Source organism: Pinus tabuliformis, chromosome 2_2 (assembly GCF_031772625.1).
Source record: "Pinus tabuliformis cultivar Carrire ecotype Pingquan chromosome 2_2, CPIR1, whole genome shotgun sequence".
Taxonomy (NCBI): Eukaryota; Viridiplantae; Streptophyta; class Pinopsida; order Pinales; family Pinaceae; genus Pinus; species Pinus tabuliformis.
Genome location: NC_142300.1, coordinates 461897032 through 461903031, shown reverse-complemented (window position 1 = coordinate 461903031; position 6000 = coordinate 461897032).

The following is a 6000-nucleotide window of genomic DNA, read 5'->3' as shown; positions in this document are numbered from 1 at the left end:
TATTTATCTGGTCTTGTATGTGGATGATATGTTGCTGGTTGGAAATGACAAAGAAATTATCCAGGATTTAAAGACCCATTTGTCCTCCAAATTCGACATGAAATATCTTAGTGCTGCAAACTACATTTTGGGCATGGAAATTAAAAGAGATCAGACAAAGAGGAAGCTCTGGTTAAATTAGAGGAAGTATGTCGAGACAATATTGCAGAGGTTTAAATATGCAGGATAGTAAACCAGCGAAGGTTCCTATTCTTGTAGGTGTAAAGTTATCTGCTGAATAGTGTCCCAAGTCATAAGAAGAAGAAGAGGACATGTCTCATGTTCCATATGCAAGTGTAGTCGGTAGCCTGATGAATGCAATGGTTTGTACTAGACCAGACATTGCACATGCAGTGGGAGTATTGAGCAGATTTATGTCAAAACCAAGGAAGGAGCAATGGACAACAGTGAAGCGGGTTTTCAGGTATTTGTGTGGCACTAGTGATTATGGTTTGTGCTACCAAGGAAGACCAGGATTGGATAGAGTGTTGGATATTTGTGGCTTTGTTGATGCAGACTGGGCTGGAGATCTGGATCAGACAAGATCTACAAGTGGGTATGTGTTTAACCTATTTGGAGGTGAAATCAGTTGGATGAGTAAGAAACAATCTGTAGTAGCACTATCAACTACATAGATAGAATACATGGCATCCACTCATGCAAACAAGGAAGCAGTTTGGTTGCAGAGATTTTGTTCAAATATGGGGTTAGTATAGGGAGCTATAAGGATAGACCGTGACAGCCAGAGTGCAATTTTTTTGGAAAAGAACCCTGCATATCATTCAAAGACAAAGCACATTGATGTTTAGTATCACTTTGTGAGGGATATGATAGAATACAAAAAGGTGTTGCTGGTAAAGGTGGACACTTTGAAGAATGCTGCAGATGCATTGAAAAAATCTGTGAGCTTTGAGAATTTCTCTTGGTGTAGAGAAACAATGGGCATTGCAGGACTAGATAAATGGCTAAGCTCTATTGTGGCCCCCTGTGGAAAGAAAACAACAAGTGGGAGAATGTTGGGTTGTGTTATATTCTTTCCACGACTAGCCCACGTAGTTAACCGGGGGGTTAGAAGGGGGAGGAGCCCCCCCCTTCATTGCGCCAATTGCGTAGTAGGGGGAGTCACAGGGGGTTTGAGGGGTGCATGTCACCCCACTCTATGGGGTCCAGGGTAGCGCCCTAGAAAATTTTGTTTTTGGACCCTATATTAGGTTCGGTGGACCTACCTAAGGTTTTGTGCATGATTTTTCACACATGGTTTTGGACGCGATGGTTTTCGGTCCATGGTATTGGATGCTTCGGCATGTATAAATATGTATTGTAACATTGAAAGGAACATAATGAAAAATCAAGCTGGTAGTCCCATTTTTGGGATCCAGGGGAAAATCTCTGTGTATATGTGTTTTATGTGTTATGCTCTCGCATAGTTTATTTTCGATGTTTTAGAATTGGTATGCAGGTAATTTCTATACGGGGCTAAAACCTACACAACTGCCATTGCCAAAGCCAACTTGGCCTATGTAGGAGCTACAAGATCAAATGTTCAGTATTTGATGGCCAAGAATGAGCAACTAACAAAGAAATTTTAGACTTCAAGGCAAGAAGTAGAACAACTCTAAAAAGCAACACAAAATGTAGTTTCCACATTTGGGGTGATGATAACAACTATACTTGCTAAAGTATCAACACTTGGAGAAACCATGTGGAAGCTCTATAACAGGTTAATCACCATGCATAAAGAAGTTGCCTGTTTTCATGGCCTATAATAATAGAGAAAAGATTTTGTTAAAACTCTCATAAACATACATGTTGTTGTCACCTATGTAGAGGAGTGGAAAATGTGGTTCAAGGGGGCCCCGCTTGACTTAGTAAGGAAAATGAAGCCATAGGTAGAGATGAGAAAGTAAAGGTTCAAATACTGATTCAGAACAATAAGCAAATAGCCTCATTCATTGGTAGCACACAAGCCTCATATGTGTGGCTGTACAATAGCTTGGATTTCTTGGTGAGAATACACCAGATCCCATTAATTGGTTCCCTCACCAAAGCTAAACCTAAGAACCAAGTTTGGCAGGAGGTCGAGGAGTACCTGGAGTAGCTAAGATAGGAAGCCATTAGGGGAGACTTGGAGCTAAATGCACACAACATGCAAAAGTTCTTTAGTGGTCCTGTCAAAATCAAGACAATGTTGCTCATGCTTCAGAACAAGTTGGACACAAGTTCCAAGATAGTATACTTCGATGCCATGGAGGCTAGAGTCTGCTTCCAGCAATACACCATGAAGTAATTTCATGAGGGTAGTCCAAAGGTCACAAAGAGGAGTTGAAGAGTCACCCCCCTCTTGTTATAAATAAAACCTCATAAATCATAGAACAGGCTTCTGGGGAGCCAATATTTTGGCTAGGCTTAGGCTTACAGAGAGCTTGGGATTATTGTCAAGATCCTTGGCTTCTTGATAGTGTAGAGCTAGTATACTTCTTTGCAGGAGAAGTTGTTCTTGACTATAATGTTCCATTATTGGGGCTAGTGGTCGTCAATGATGTATGGATGGATGGAACTTTCACTTATAATAATTAAGTCAGAGCCAACACAATTCCATGCATATGATGTTAATATATTAGGATTATTCTTGTTGTATTAGAAATATATGTCATTTAACTTACACATATCCTTATGAACTATTTTTTTTTTCATTTGTATGAATCCTATTGAATGTGTGTTGTTGGATTAACTTATCACTTTAACTTTTGGACTATTCCACATCTTAGCTTGTGATGTAATTTTGCTCGCCTATTCCTTTCAAGATGTGTACTTTTATAGGCTTCCAAGGGGAACACTTTCTTTCCCTTTCATGTTCTGGATCCTTCATGCATCACACTTGACTCTCCGCAAAGTCACACTTGATCTTACCCAAAGTTATCATACTTTCCTCTATGCATATTCACGGTCAAGGCATAACATTACCAGTTACTGCTGGGACTCCTACTCCAAAAGGTGTGAGGTCTAGTTCGGACTTCATATCAAGGAGATCCCCTGAATGTTGGCGAGTCTAGCACCATCAACAATACTTTGAGTCTTGCATGCCTTAATGGAAATTTATCTCACAATAAAAAATGGGAATACATCAATGTCCCCTATTTTTTGGATCATCTAGGTGACTTGAATACAACTCATTTATTCATACATAGTAATATCTACTTTCCCATATTGTCTCTCATTAGCATTAATGATGAGTAGTCTCGTGTTGGTTAACAACATTCATTAATTACTAATAATCCAACAGTTTATTTATATGTTTAACATCAGGAAAATTTATCCACGTAGATAAGAATTATGCCATGATGTGAATATAAATGAATATATATCATTTCAACAGCTTGCAACCATGTTCCAATAAATCAAGGTTGAGTTTCATAGTTCAACAACAGTATCATTAGTTCTGGTAATAAGAAGGGACAAATGTTCCAATTTCAGATTTCATCTTTTATGCATACAACCAAGAGAAAAGAAGAAGCAATAGATCTAATTCTTTCACTTCACATCATCTAGCAATAACAACCAAGATCTCACAGATGCATAGCTTATTAACTTTCTTGGTAGGCGAAGGTATGTTTTTTTCTAATCTTTAGTCATTAATTCCTTAAATTCTAAAAGACATGTATTTGGAAAATTTCACCTATGAAATTGCTTTCCCCATTTTCAAAATAAAAAAGACAACTTCAGTTGGGGGGATATCCATTAAAATTTTCAATTCCATATTCCTTCACCTCATATATTCTTGGCCAACATGGTTCTCCTAACTGACTGTTGTTTATATTTCATTCAAAGATAGGTATGTTTTGAAAGGATTCAAATTATGAGCTAGGATCGTTTGATATGTATATAAACGAGTCTTCATTTTTAATGCATTTTTCAATGTTTTTTAGTTGTAGCAAGAAGAACAGTAAAATAAAAGTGTTTCCACATAAGAACCAACGCTTGAAATACTTATGGTTGTCACACAATAACCAACCATAAGAGTTTCCACTTAGATACATTTTAGAGAAAGAAGACTCCACAACAACAAGCTCTCAAGAAAAAGAGATAATTGAAGAAAAATTTGCAAGTCTTGAAGAGTATCTCAAAGTCACAAAATGACTTAATCTTTGACTCCACAAAAGGCTACAATCTATGACAATAAATTAAAAGTTGCATGAATACTTGCAACATCTTTAGTTGGGTGGAAATGTTGGGTCTCTAAAATGCCATCCTTTTTCACTCTCTTTACATTCAATTTCCTTCAGTATTTACAATATTTTGTGGCTCAATCACCTTACACTAAGACCATTTTCATGCTCACTTATGGATTTATAATTATTATTTTCCAAGGCATTTATTTTAGAATTTTGAGTGAATTTATGGTTAAATATTGGAAAAATAACATGTATTCACTTGTATCTAAAAGTTGGATGAGTTTTGTGATGTGTGTAGGCATATTTGAAGGTTCCAACAAAGTGATATTTGGCCTCAGAGTCTCAAATTAGAATTTCCTCTTCAAACTCTTCAAGATTTGAGGAACATTTGAGATTATTGATCAAGGACATTTCATGGAGAAGAATCAGGGAAGTTTTCATAAGTGTCTCCTACCAATTACTTTAGAGATTCATGAGAGGCTATGAAGAAATGTTATTTTCTATATGTTAACACATGGTAGTAACCACATGAGATATTTGTGGATCTAGGAGAGATTTGTGGATCTACATTTATTAATTAGTTATCTTAGTTTTTGTATAAATAGGAGTGCCTTCTCCATTCAAAGGGGTGTTAAATTTTTAATGCTAAAGTGATGTTTATGCTTGATACTATGCTTGATACTAATGAAGTTCACAGATTTTTTAGTTAATACTATCCTTTGATATGTTTATGCCTTGATGATGAAATATGGTGTTTGATCAATAGTTTCCTGAACGTTCCACCTCTCATTTACTTTAGGAGGTTGTCTTGATGAGTACGAGTGTATTTTAATGTTTCATTTATGCAAGATAGACTAGATTCTTTTATGCTCATTTTTGCCAAGGTTTATATTAAGTATTTTAATTAGATGTTATGTTTTGTGTGCATTGTATTTACATTATTTTATGCTCATTTCATTTATGCTATTTTATAGATAAACGACTTGAATTACATTTACAATACAAAAAATATTTACTTCTTTAGCTTCTTCTTTGCGTACTTATTTCATTTTCATTCATAGGAATATAATGGTTTTAATTTATGAATGAACTTTAAGCTTTGAACACACACTGAATTTTGGAATTGCTTTACAGTCTTCAATGCTTTCTTTTTTGCTGAGGCAAATGTCGGACCTTCTCTTGCATTAAATAACCAATAGTTTACAATATGAAAAAATATCTCCCTGTCGCCGAGAAGACAAGAGAACTAAGGAAAAGCCCAAAGGCAAGCCTTTAAGCTGAACAGAGAACAACTAAAAAACTGGCGGAAGAGCCCATCAACTTGGGCCATTCATTTCACAAGCAAATCGATGGCCGAGGATGAAAACACTCCGAAAAGACCTCCAAAGATTAGCGGGACCAAACCTCAAAGCTGCATGGAGAAACAAGACCGTTGATTAACCTGTGTTGCATCCAACAATGGAGATTAATATCGCACCGAACAAAAAGACCCCACGATAGTAAGCGGGGAAGGGTAGTTTCCAAACCACCGTCCTGCCATGTGGAGGAATCTGATTGTGATCGCTCCAAAAAAGAGAATACCACTTCCCGAGTAAAAGCGGTGCGATTGGATGAAAACCGGCAGTGAAGCGGTTTATCCCTCCAAACCCCAAAAAACGAAAAAACCCCTGCTGCCGAGAGACCCGGGATTCCTCCTACGCTAACTGTATCTCCACGCCTAAACCTGAAATCTATTACGGAAAAGGAGCTCTCCATTAAAGAAGGAATTGTGGTTACCATTACACTCACT